Source organism: Talpa occidentalis, unplaced genomic scaffold, assembly GCF_014898055.3.
Source record: "Talpa occidentalis isolate TD23 unplaced genomic scaffold, MPIMG_talOcc4v2.1 talOcc4.14, whole genome shotgun sequence".
In the NCBI taxonomy this organism is placed as follows: Eukaryota; Metazoa; Chordata; class Mammalia; order Eulipotyphla; family Talpidae; genus Talpa; species Talpa occidentalis.
The window spans coordinates 59275452-59289328 of record NW_023601433.1 but is presented as its reverse complement, the minus strand read 5'-3'; the positions used below and the strand labels follow the sequence as shown (position 1 = coordinate 59289328).

The 13877-nt window shown below is 34.7% G+C and overlaps 1 long non-coding RNA gene across 1 annotated transcript; it reads left to right on the top strand.

Moving 5' to 3' along the window:
• Window positions 1-1775: 1775 nt before the first annotated feature.
• LOC129145836 (uncharacterized) lies at window positions 1776-13243 on the top strand. The gene is made up of 3 exons (XR_008551933.1): window positions 1776-1890; window positions 7154-7225; window positions 12814-13243. It is a non-coding gene; the product is annotated as an uncharacterized LOC129145836 (long non-coding RNA).
• Window positions 13244-13877: the final 634 nt, after the last annotated feature.

Here is a 13877-nt window from a genome sequence, read left to right as displayed (position 1 = left end):
ATAAGGTTGGGGGAGAAAGGAGATGAAGATGAATGCATCTTGTAAAATATGCAGCATTATACAAATGCTTACTATTATGATTATTATCTCTAAGTTCTTTTAAAGCTCTGACTGGTTCATTGGGCACAGAAAGGAGCATTTTCAGTTATCAATCATGATCAAAGTATTCTCTCTAAACAACAAACTAGCTGGGTATGTTATAAACATCAGGAAGTGGAAAGTCATCTGTTCTCTATTTTATTAAAAAAAAGTTTATAAATTTAAAAATAATAATTGTATATATTTAAAGAGTACATGATTTGTAATATGCATGTACATAAAGAAAAATACTACAGTCAATTTAATTAACATATATTCATTTCCTCACACGTTTTTTTTTTTTCATATTGGGAATGTTTGAAATTGACTATCAGCAAATTTCCAGTGTACAGTACAGTATTATTAACTATAGTCATCATGCTTCATGTTACATCTCTAGACTTATCCTACAGAACTACAGCATCTGTTCCAGTGAATAACTTCATGAGGAGGTCAGGGATTGTGATTGACAACTCAGTGGCTATGGCCATTCATGCTGGAAGAAAAGAATCCTTGGGTCTCAACTTTTTTTCAGCCCGAACAGTGAAGCTTTGTTTGGACCCAGTTTAATTCAGCACCAGTTCCCTGGGAAATGATCAGAGGCATGTTTGAAAGTCAAATGTGCAAGGAGAGAGCTTCCTGAGTAGGGTAGCGCTCTTTATCTACCCTCCTTCCTCCTCTTTAAGGCTTTCAAAGAGTGCAGCAATTCCTTTTTTTTTATTTCCTTAAAGTCTTTCTTTTCATCTCTAGCACGTCTACCTCATGTCTCATTATAATTTCACTTATTTCTATAAAAGAAACTTGACAGCTACAGAGCATGTGAGGGGAGAGTGGAAGGAGGGTGGGCATATGGGGGAGTGAAGAAGCAGGCAGAGAGAGAATAAAAAGGATGTGCCTATGGCTGGGAGTCCACACAGAACTCCTCTGGGTGACACTTTCTGAAAGGATTGCATCTCAGCCATATGGCAGCACAGTCCCTTGGTATTATTTTAGAAGACACCTAGAGCATGAATAGAAAATGGGATGAAATCACTGCAACTTAAACAGCATAGAAGTTGACTGTTTCTCCCAACTCAATTATTTTACAGGGGTCCTTAAAATGATGCTGGGCATTGATATCTCCAAGTGTGATTACTGCAATCCGTGATGTTCTTTTTTTTATTTTTTTAAGATTTATTTATTTATTTATACAAGCACTGGGTACAGTCAGAAGCGTGGGAGGGTGAGAGAATTCACCAGAGCCAGAGCGGGGAACAGAACAGGCAGACTTACGAAGTACACTGCTGAGGGGAGCAGCAGGCGGCAGGAGAGGTCTGTGCACCATGTGGGACCCTCACATGGAACTGGAGGCTGGGGATGGAACTGGAGCTGCAGAGGCTGGGGATGGAACTGGAGCTGCAGAGGCTGTGGGCAGCTTCACAGCCCAGCGCTCAACCGCTGCGCCACCAAGGGAGGCCCCAATCCGTGATGTTCTTGTGAGATGCAACAAATTCTTAACTAATTTATTCATTCACTTATTTCTTACTTCATTCCAAAGAGTGAATTGAAGGGTGCTGTGACCTGTTGGCCACCCAAATTTGTAAGTAAATTTCCTGACCCTCATTGTGATGGCTTTAGAAGGTGAGATCTTTGGGAGGTAAATAGGTCATGAGGCTGGAGGCCTCATAATGGGATTAGAACCTTCATAAGAAGAATGTGGAGAGTTAGGTTGCTCTTTCTAGCCTATAAATCTATCACAAGTCAGCAGAAGAGAAATTTCACCAGACCCAGACTAGATGGGCACTTTGATCTCAGACTTCTATGATACAGATGGTACTAAATAATTTTTTGTTGTTTATAAGTCTCCCAGCTGAACTAAGACAAAGGGATGCACGTTTCTACTGTTTACTATATAACCTTATCCTCTTTAATAAAGAGTTGCTAGTATGGCTGTTCCCGCAAACTAGCAGATAAAATTAGTTCTTTCTGTGGAAATAGAGAACAACAACAAAAATAAAACCTTAAATTCTGATGCTCTATTTCATAGTTTAAAGAAGTTTATAGTCTTCATGTTCTCTGTGATCTTACCTACTATTTAGACTCTACCACAGATTGATTATATATATTAACTTTATTGTTTAGTAAATTGTAAATTAAACCCAAAGCAGTTTTGATTACCATACTTGACATGAAATAAAAAGTAGTTTTGAAATTAAAAAAAAAACTTGCTTACTGATTTATCAAATATTTGAAGAATGAATTAAAAGTATAATCTAGGTTTTATTGTTGTTGCTATTGCTAATGCAGCATAATAAAAGTTTCCCTGGTTTAGAAGTTAAATAGAAACTTACTGTTGTATATTTGTGGATAAAATCATTTATCTACAATTCATGGTTTTTCTGTAACTTTTCCTAGCTACCATAAAGTTGCCTAAACTTTATAATCACACTGGAATGAATAATATACTTCCATTTATGAATTTCATTTCCTTAAAGTTGCAGCTGATACTTTTTTTTTCCTGGATGAATTTCTGAGTGAGAAGAATATAGGGTTTGACAGCTACAAACAGGAAATTGGCAGTGGTCCTGGGAGTGGGAATAACTATGATACAAATGATGGTTAACCCACCTCCAATAGATTTACTAGGGATAATGTGATCCTTTCATACATTTTTAATTGTTATTCTTTCCTACAGAACAGCCTATGCAGATTAAGGTTTATAAAATTTGAAATGACTTTTTTTTTTCTTCTAACATGTCAGTGTGAGTCTTATCTGTACTTTGTCTCCTCAGTTCTTTTAAGAATCATAATTGGTGTGATTATCATTACTATGAGAATAATTAGCCATAGCTTTTTGACACTCTAAATTGGGAATACAGAATTTTCAAGAAGCAGGGACTAAACCATCTCACTTTAAAACTGAAAAGGGCGCTGCCTACTGGATTTAGGTGCAGTGATTCTGAGTCCTTTGCCATTCTTACTGAATAAGGTAGAGAAAAGAAATAAAGCAGCTCACATTTTCATATGAGAAACTGAACAGAAATATCTTTAATGAGCTAATTGCCTGATATAACCAATAAATAAAAAAGAAGTAAACAAAACCAGTATTTTGAGAACCAGATTTTTACTCACTGACTTATTCCATTGTTTGAAAAATAATGTAATGCTTTAAAGTTTCAGAGAAGAAAGCTATAACCATGATATCAGATTTAAATACTTGGATCACCCATTCTACCATTAGAATATTCTATTATTTGAACAAAATGAGATTTTTGTTCCAAGTATAAATAAGTTGAGGAAACTCTGAAGGATACCCAGAAGGATAGCAATTTATTTACATAATCATAGGGCTATATTTTATGTTTATTTTGATAATCTAGTGTAGTCAATTTATTTTTCCACATTTAGTTTTTATATCAGAATTCAAATATAATCCAGGAACACTACAAAAACAATAGAACAATGAATAAAATATAAAAAGGAAAGTAGAATTTATCTGAGGTTCTTCCTTCCAAAAATTATTAAAATTTCACCCTGGTTAATAACCTGCCATAAATGATGTCATATTATATATGATTTATAAACAGTAATGAATGACAGATATCAGATACTATATAGTCACTAAAAGTAACATTTATCCCATCATAATAATATGTTATAGTATATTTAATTTTCTATTGATGGATACTTTAATGTTTGCTCTTCTGAATGATTCTTGAGAGAACATATTCAAAGCATATTCTTTAGGGAATTTTTTGATTATCCTCTTAAGGTTTGACGGTAGACTTTTAGAGCTAGATGGGAGCTTACAGAAGTTCTAATTAAACCATGGTACAAGAATTTAAAATATTTGTTCAAGGTTATAAACTTAATTAGTGGTAACAAAGCCAAAATTATTGATTTACTGAATGCATAGGGTGAATGTACTATTGTGACATGTACTATAAATTGTAAATTTAAAGGCAAGAGCCCAACCTTGCCATTTAGGACCTATCAAAACTGCAGCAAGTAAAAGATGCTTAATAATTCTGTGACTATTAAGTTAGAAAGTCTCTCTTGATACAAGAACTTTTACAATAGTGTCCTAACTACTCATTCTGTTCAGTCTCTCTATTTTAGACATCTAATTCACATCCAGCTGCTAGTTATCACTTTAAGAATTAAAGCTCTTGAGCCTCCCTGGTGGCACAAGGGGTTAAGCACCACACTATGGAGCAATCCTCAGCCTCTGCAGCATGAGTCCGATCCCCAGCCACATGGCGCAGCAGACCTCTCCTGACATGCCCGTTACTCCCCTCAGCAGTGTATTTCAGTCAGTCTGCCTGTTCTGTTCCCTGCTCTGCCTCTGGTGAATCCTCTCAACCCCCACATCTCTGGCCTGCACCCCAGCTCTTGTATGAATAAATAAATAAATCTTTAAAAAAAAAGAAAAGAAAAAAAAAGAATTAAAGCTCCTTACGTCCTGGCTTAGTATAAGTCTTTATCTTTATAACTATTCCTAAGTCTAGATACAAAATTAGCACTTCTTGCTGCTAAAACAATGAATAGTTTATGTGCAATTCAAAAGATGACTATAAGTTGTTATTTTTGAGTAGATTATTAAATGAATTAGAACTAGTCTTCCTTTAGAGGTTATACAAGGTGAAAATGGAGGTGATCTTGAACTAGGCTGATGATTGCGGGACTGATAAGAAAAGGTCAACTCAAAGAGACAGTATGAGAAACAACTAGAAGAACCAATGCAGTGGCCAGGACTCACCTGGGAGCATAGGAGAAGGAAGAATTTGAAACAATGTTGTAGTGATTATTATTACCAAAGTGAAAAATAATAACTTTTTTTCTTTTACAAAGTTATGAAAGCTAACAGGGGGACATTCACAGAGTGAAATGAACGATTTCTTTCTTAGTAACTATAATTCAACCTGTTCATTGGTTGAAGAATGCTCTGGTTTAGGGTGATGAATGAGGGTACCATGGAGTCTTTGACACATATATAGATGAAATCATGAGATCTTCTGATTCTGATACATTAATTTAGTTACTATCAAAAATGGAAAGGAGTGCTTGACACTTGTATAAGTAAACACATATTTAAACTACTGAAAATTAATATCAATCTATTTAACCTTTTACTTATGATATGGCTGTTGTTCAGCATTCTAAAGTTGCTGTGGGAAATAGCTTTGCTATTATATATGTTTAGAGCTGTATCAAGCATATAGTAAGTGCTCAAAATACTGAAGCTATTTATAAATTCAACAAATACTATATTTATTGAGCACTCATCCTGGGTCAAATGAGCACTTAAAGTACTCAATTTATTGTAGCTATGCATAAATTCAATGTTTTCTTCTCTTTCTGCACCTTCCTCCCTTTGATTTGGATGTGACTTTGCCTTGAATTCCAAGGAAGAAAGTACTGTCCAGGGTCAAGGTCTGTGCATCTTCTTCCTTGTTTGGCTGGACTGCTCTTCCCTAATTAGCTGCAGAACTCCTGCTCTCATTCTTCAGTGTCATTGTCAGTGTCTTGAAAGTCATTGCCTAACCACCCTATGAAAATAACAATGCATTCCTCCCACCACCACTTAGCACTCTGATTCTTTTATCTTAGTTTTTTGTTGTCATAGCATTTTCACCTTCTGACATATATGTTTCTACTTATTTATTTTGTTTATGCCAACTAGCCCCTTCCTCACCTAGAATATGGAATTTCCCTATTGTAGTCAGTGGTTTTTGTCTGGTACCCAACATGCAGGAGTAAGTAGACACTCCAGTAACTATCTGTTGAATTAATGAAGAAGAAAGAGGAATGACAACCACCTATTAAGTGCTGTGGTGTGTCAAGCAGAATGCAAAGCACTTTGTATACCTGTTTCATTAGTACAAAAAAGAACCCTATGATAAAGGCTTTATTTTTTCCACTTTAAAATTTGAGGAAATGACTATTAGAGCTCAAAAGGCATGGGGAGAATACTCTCTACTGGTAGTCAGGAGGCTGGAATGAATTCTCAGAGGGGTTGAGTTCTTACTAAAAGTCCCCACTGCGAGCTCTCTATAATTTGTATAGGTTTGATTTCAACACAGAGATCTGTGCCACAGTCCCTTGGGATGCCTTTGTGCTGAAGCCTACAAAGGCTCCCCTAATGTGATTTGGCTTGAATTATGTACTTGTTAGTCAATTGGAACTTTTAGATTTCATCTGGTGCGCCATATAAATAACCCTGTCTTTACTTGACACAAGATTATGTACTAGCCTGACTGCCCTTTTAAATTAAACATTACAAAATCAATGAGGTATCATTAATGGTACACTGCTTGAATGAAAAAAAAAATCCTAAGTAAACTTCTTTTGTGGTTCATTCTGGATGAGGGTTCAGATGAGGATTAGATGATTAGTGTATGTTTTTATTTCTCCCTGCAGAGTTTTGACATATGCATGAATCATCCCCAAATGGCAAATAATGGGTCTGACAAGACTATCTCAGTTTCCTCTATTACTATTAAAAGATCCATTAAAGTATGACCAGCGATAGGGAAGCTAAGATGTGAGTAGATAAAGGGGGAAAAACAAAACCCCCAAATCTATTTTACAAATGAAATCAAGAAAGTTATAGACATGTGCATCTTTCTTTGAGTAAAAGCACTCTGAAGTGGGGTCTCTTTGTCCACGTAGAACTTTATTTTCTCAAGTAGATGTGAAAGAGGGTGGCTGAAAACTTAGAGTATGGCTATTTAATTTCATATACATGATGGAGGGAAGAATGTTAGCTAATTTTCTGTTTTTTAAGGTTTAGTTACTTATTTATTCATAGAAGAACTGGGGCACAGGCCAGAGGCTGGAGGTGGGGGTGAGAGATTCACCAGAGGCAGAGTGGGAAGAAGAACAGGTGGATTTATTGAAATACACTGCTGAGGGGAACAGCAGGAAAGACAGGAGAGGTCTGCTGTGTCATATGTGGGTGTTAGCTCCCTGGCTGTGGATTGAACTCAGGGTAAGCGGTGATAGCATGATAGTGCTAAGACTTAACCTATGCCACCTGGGAGGCCCTAGTGCTCCTAATGAAGAAACTCATGTGGCATATTTTGTCATCCAACAGGTATGACAGACAGATCCATGGAATTCTTTGTCTGGTTGAAGAAGCACCTAATTTGCAGCCAGGGACAAAACTGTGATTATGATCTACTTTATTTACTATTTGTCCTTGTACATATATTTGTATATACATGTTTTATATGTATAATACATGCATACATGGCTATATATTCATATGAATAGATACATATATGTGTGAACTATGAATGGAGAGGTGATGTGCTGCTATTCCTGATTCTAAAAAAACTGTTGCACGTGGTAATCAAAAACCTCCCCAAAAACAAAAGCCCAGGACCTGATGGATTTACAAATGAATTCTACCAAACATTCAGAGACAAATTAGTGCCTATCCTTCACAAACTCTTCCAAAAAATTGAGAAGGAAGGGATAATACCAAACATGTTCTATGAAGCCAACATTACACTAATACCAAAACCGAACAAGGACAACACAAAAAAAGAAAACTACAGGCCAATCTCCCTAATGAACACTGATGCAAAAATTCTCAATAAAATTTTAGCTATCAGAATCCAACAATGTATCCATAAGATAATTCACCACGACCAAGTAGGATTCATTCCAGGGACACAAGGATGGTTCAACATCTGAAAATCAATCAACATTATCCAACACATCAACAAAAAGAAATATAAAAACCATATGATAATATCAATAGATGATGAGAAAGCTTTCAACAAAGTGCAACAACCATTCATGATAAAAGCCCTTGAAATTCTTGGGATACAAGGAACATACCTCAACATCATAAAGGCCATATATGACAAGCCAACGACCAGTATCATTCTCAATGGTGAAAAGCTGAAAGCATTTCCATTAAGATCTGGAACAAGACAAGGATGTCCACTCTCACCACTGCTTTTCAATATAATACTGGAAGTCCTAGCCAGAGCAATAAGACGAGAGAAAGACATACAAGGAATTCAAACCGGAAAAGAAGAAGTCAAACTATCACTATGTGCAGATGATATGATAATATACATAGAGAACCCCAAAAACTCCACAGAAAAACTAATTAAACTCATCAATCAGTTCAGTAATGTGGCAGGATATAAAATCAACACACAAAAGTCAGTAGCCTTCCTATACACAAACAATAAATCTGAAGAAGAAGAAATAAAAAAAAAATCCCTTTTATTATCGAAACAAAAAAAATCAAATATTTGGGAATAAATCTAACAAAAGAGGTAAAGGACCTATACAAAGAAAACTATAAAACACTGTTAAAAGAAATAGAAGAAGACCCAAAGAAATGGAAAGACATACCCTGCTCATGGATTGGAAGAATAAACATTATTAAAATGGCCATCCTACCAAAAGCAATATACAGATTCAATGTTATGCTATTGCAATAAAAATTTCAAGTCATTCTTCAAAGAATAGAACAATTATTGATAAAATTCATAAGGAATCACCAAAAACCCTGAATAGCCAAAGCTCTCCTGAAAAAAAAAAAAAGAAGGGAATGGAGGCATCACACTCCCAGATTTCAGGCTATACTATAAAGCCATAATCATCAAAACTGCATGGTATTAGAACAAGAACAGACACACAGACCGAAGGAATCAAATAGAAAATCCAGAAATAAACCCACAGATTTATGGTCAACTAATCTTTGACAAAAGAGCAAAGAATATGCATTGGAGCAAAGAAAGTTTGTTCAATAAATGGTTCTGGGAAAACTGGGTCGTTACACGCAAAAGAATGAAGCTTGACCACTACTTCACACCATACACAAAAATCAACTCAAAATAGATTAAAGAACTAGACATAAGACCTGAAACCATAAAATACATAGAAGGAAATATAGGCGAAACACTACATGATATGCACATCAAAGACATCTTTACAGACACATCACCCAAAGCAGTGATAGTGAAGGCAAAGATCAACAGCTGGGACTACATCAAATTAAAGAGTTTCTGCACAGCAAAAGAGACAATAACAAAAACAAAGAGAAACCCCACTGACTGGGAGAACATTTTTGCACACAACACTAATGATAAAGGACTGATCACAAAAATCTACCAAGAGCTGATGAGACTCAACAAAAACAAAGAAAATAATCCAGTCAAAAAATTGGCAGAAGAGCTAAAAAGAAACTTCTCTGAAGAGGAAATGCAAATGGCCAACAGGCATATGAAAAAATGTTCAACATCACTTGTAATCAGGGAAATGCAAATCAAAACTACCATGAGATACCATCTTACACCAGTGAGAATGGCACATATTAAAAAAAAAAAAAAAAAAACTAGCAACAACAAATGTTGGCAAGGTTGTGGAGAAAAAGGAACTCTCCTGCACTGTTGGTGGGAGTGCAAACTGGTCCAACCACTATGGAGAGTGGTGTGGAGATTTCTTGACCTACTAAACATAGAGCTTCCATATGATCCAGCAATTCCACTCCTAGGTATTTACCCAGAGGACACAGAAACATCAATTCCAAAGAGCACCTGCACCCCTATGTTTATAGCACCACTGTTTACAATAGCTAAGCTTTGGAAACAACCCAAATGCCCAAAAATAGATGACTAGATCAAGAAGATGTGATACATATACACCATGGAATATTACTCAGCATTCAAAAATGATAAACACATGCAATTTACAGCAACATGGATGGATCCAGAAGGGATCATGCTCAGCGAAATAAGCCAGAAAGAAAAAGAAAAATACCGGATGGTCTCAGTCATAGCAGCAATCTAGAAAACTTAAATAAGGGACCAGGAAAAAGAATAACTATAAGAAAGAAAATTTCAAAATCAACAAACAACTATGAACCAGAGACACTCTATGGGGAGTGGGGTATGGGGAGGGGAGGGATTGGGGTCAAAATAAGGGGGTCACAATTGTATGGGGAATATAAAAATAAAATTTATAATTAAAAAAAACAAAACACCATGGCACACTAAAATTCATTTATTTTTCCTGACACTTGTGCTCAGTTTACACATTATGCGATTGTTCTAAAGGATTGTGAGGCAGGTGAGAAAAGAGATGATGCTATAAACTAAATAAATGAAGGAAATCAATCAACAGAAGTTTTTGAAGAAAACCTTCAATAGCCAAAGACTGAGTAAATTCAGTTTTGCTTTCATTAATTTCAAACTAATTACCAATACCAATAAAGAAACTACAACCAACTGTGATGAAAACATGTAATGGATGCATATGAAAAAAATGTGTATTGATAGACACAAAGCTATGCAAGAGTTGGGCAGATACAGATCTGTTATTCAGACAGACTTAAAATACTAGCTGGATAGAGGCTATAGGATTGAGGTAGAATTAATGGAAATTTTATTTATTTTAAATTTCTACATAATTATTAAGTTTGTGAATTTTTCATTGCTGTAAAATAAACTTGTCTTTTATACATGTAGCTGAAAATGCCATATATCTGTCAGTTAAAAAAAAAACAAAAAACAATGAAGCTTTCCATAGGAAATTCTGCATTCAACTAGAACAAACTGCTATTTCTGGATTCACTTTCTTTGACTCTAAAATGGACTTAATCAAAATTAGATGCAAATGCTGAGAAACATTACATGGGAGAAGAAAATGGATGCAAATGCTGAGAAACATTACATGGGAGAGGAAAATGGATGCAAATTTAAGGAATTGCTATATCCCTAAATGAATGATTACTAACAGAAATGGTACAGTGCCCCAAAAGATTATTTAGACTACGTGGAGATTTTTAACTGTTCCAGCATTTGTGGAAGATGCAAATTACACTGAATAGATCATGCACTGATACTAGAGATCCTAAAATGTATGCATGGCTTCCCATGTTGCATAAGACCTGTTGTTCTCCTAAACATTTATGTATGTAGATGGAAGTCTATTTATAATTCAGAACCTAAATCCATTTACGGGAAATACCATAATACTATATGTTTCTAGTATTAACAAATGTAATAAGAAAGCAAGTGATATGTAAATTGAGAATTATCTTCTTTGTAACTTGATTGAAAGTTGTCCTCCATTCTAATAAATTGTGGTAGTTAGGACAATTATACTTGTATAATTACACTTTCGTCACCAGTTATACTTATATCCCCAATATCTGCTTATATTTTCAACTACCACATTTCTGGTTATTCTACATGTAAATGGAGGCATCTGACTATTTCCCTGTGTCTTTTACACTAGACTGTCCATGCATTTATATATAAAAGCACATTAGTTAACTGTAAATTGTTTTCTTTTAATTGCCATTTTATATCATGGTTATATTAATTTCAAAACCTATATCAATAGGATTATAATCTGTGAATTGCATTTCAGGATAGCATATAGGTAATTCCAAATTGTTCTTACAAAAAGAGGAGTAGAAGGCAGGATAGAATTGGGAATCGCCATGCTGGAATATTCTTATTACATCAGCTTATCAAAATATCTTCCTTCAATTGTTTCTTCCAATTTCCAGAAAAATGTAAGAGATCACACTTAGAAATCATGCTGTCATGTGAAGTCTCCAAGTTTCGTGACATACATCAGAAGAGATATGATCCTATACCTCTGACTTATCTATGGTGTTGTAAGCCAATGTTATCTCACTAAAAAAAAAAAATACATGACTAACTAAGATCAGGTCAACAGTGTAAAACTAAATTTATGACATCAAACTTCAATGAGCTATAACTCTAATTTTCTGTTTCTTTCATTCTATCCAGACTGAGACTTCTTGGTTAAGTCTTTGATGCTTTCCTTTTTGATATTTATCTGAGTCTTTACTTGTGGTTACAGTTCAAACCTTCTGTGTGTTCTATATTTAGTGCTATAAAATAAGGTGCTGATGGTAAAAAAAAAATGTCATAAATACTGGCTTAGAGTCTTTAAGGATGGGAAAAAAAATGGCCATTTAGGGAGTAAAAAGTTGTTCAGGCTGAAGGACAGTGTAGAAACATCTGGTATTATAACCATTATGACAATAAAGAGACAAATTATAGTAACTCTTAGATTTCAGTTCCTAAAATTCCATAGACTGTCTCTGATATGTCAGTGGACATAAACCAGAACAAATGTCTTTGTTTTTTAACTTCATTTTTGCCACCTTCCCATTGTACATTAAGGGTCTGGGGTGAGTCCACATGGCTTGCAGTTTCTCCTGGCTGCTATATTGAGCTCACCAACTTTCCCTTTTCCAATACTTAATGAAGTTTTTACTTGATCTATTACTTTAGCTCTTTATCCCATGTGAGGTTTAATTAATAAAGTAAATGATGCAAGAATTTACACATTTTTCATTCACTCTAATTAGTAATTAGTTAAAATTTGAATAAGTAATTGCTAAAATGAATAATTTTTAAAAGTTTGAGAATCAGAAAAATAAGCTCAATCTCACATGAAATTAGAAACTATTTACCAAAAAAATCAGGGAAAGCTTTAATACAGGGCATTAGGAGTTACAAAGTGTTTGAAAGTCTGGAGAAGTGAAGGTCAGGGAAATCCATTACTGTCATTTCAGAAGTCAGAAAATTGCATCTATAAGGGAAAATCAGAGATCAACTACTTTAGCCCTGAGGTGTGTGACTGAATTAGAATGCCAGAAAAACACTTGATAAATTTCATGTCTTTTGTATGTAAAACCCATGTATTTGCAATAATAACTTTTTCTTTTCTTTCTCTTCTAAAACTTAGACATGTGGCTGAAATCTAAATTAGAACACTGCTACTGCTGAATTCTGGAACAGTTGGTTTCCAACCACCTTCCAAGCATTCATTTCATTCCCTTCTGATGCTGATGCTCACAATATGTGTCTGTGTGCTGTGTCAAAGAAGTCAAACCTAAGCACTTGTAAGGAAGGACTCCAAAAAAGGAGATATTAAACTATTTGACCTAAAAGTAACCAGAAATGCTCAGGAAATTGAAAAATTGGAATGTAAGGAAGTGAGTTGGGAGGCTAAAAAGAAGCAAATGAAAGTTTAAGTAGCAATGTGAAAATGAAGCAATTATTTACTGTAGAAAAAATATAAAACCACAAGTAGTATAATACAGAAAGAAAACTTGGAACATGTGACTTCAAAAGTCATTTGTTTAAAAAACAAGTAAATTGATATTTACTAAATATTGATGATGACATATTAATATATGCCTTATAAATTTGATATTTTTTTCCAGAAAACATTGCTAGAGACTTAAAAGCTTTTATATTTAGGAAATGGAAAGATGAGATAGGAGCTTAGAAACAAGATATTAAAACTGGGAATATATTTCTGGAAGATATGTTAGAGAAGTCGAAAATAACTTGTCAGGGAAGAGTAAGGACAACCCCAAACTTCTGTAGAAGACAAACTTACAACACTTCTCCTATCAGAATCTAACTAACCTGTGCTATCAGAACTTCATTTAGAATCAGATTTATCAAAATAGTGGGGCAGAGTCAATAAATTATCTGTAATAGAATTTAGTTTAGAATGCTCATTTTCTATAGCTGTCATGGAGAAGTTCTGAGGTAAGATTTACCAAAACCATACTCTAGTAAACAGTAACTATTATGATTTTTTTTGCTTTAAACTATTATTCCTTTATACAAAGATTGCATTATACTCCAAAATGGAATATGTAAACTACTGTTTTCAACTTTTTAAATAAATATTATTTTTATATTCCCCATACAATTGCAACCCCCTTATTTTGACCCCAATCCCTCCCCTCCCCACCCCCTACCCCCCAGAGAGTGTCTCTGGTTCATAGTTTTTGT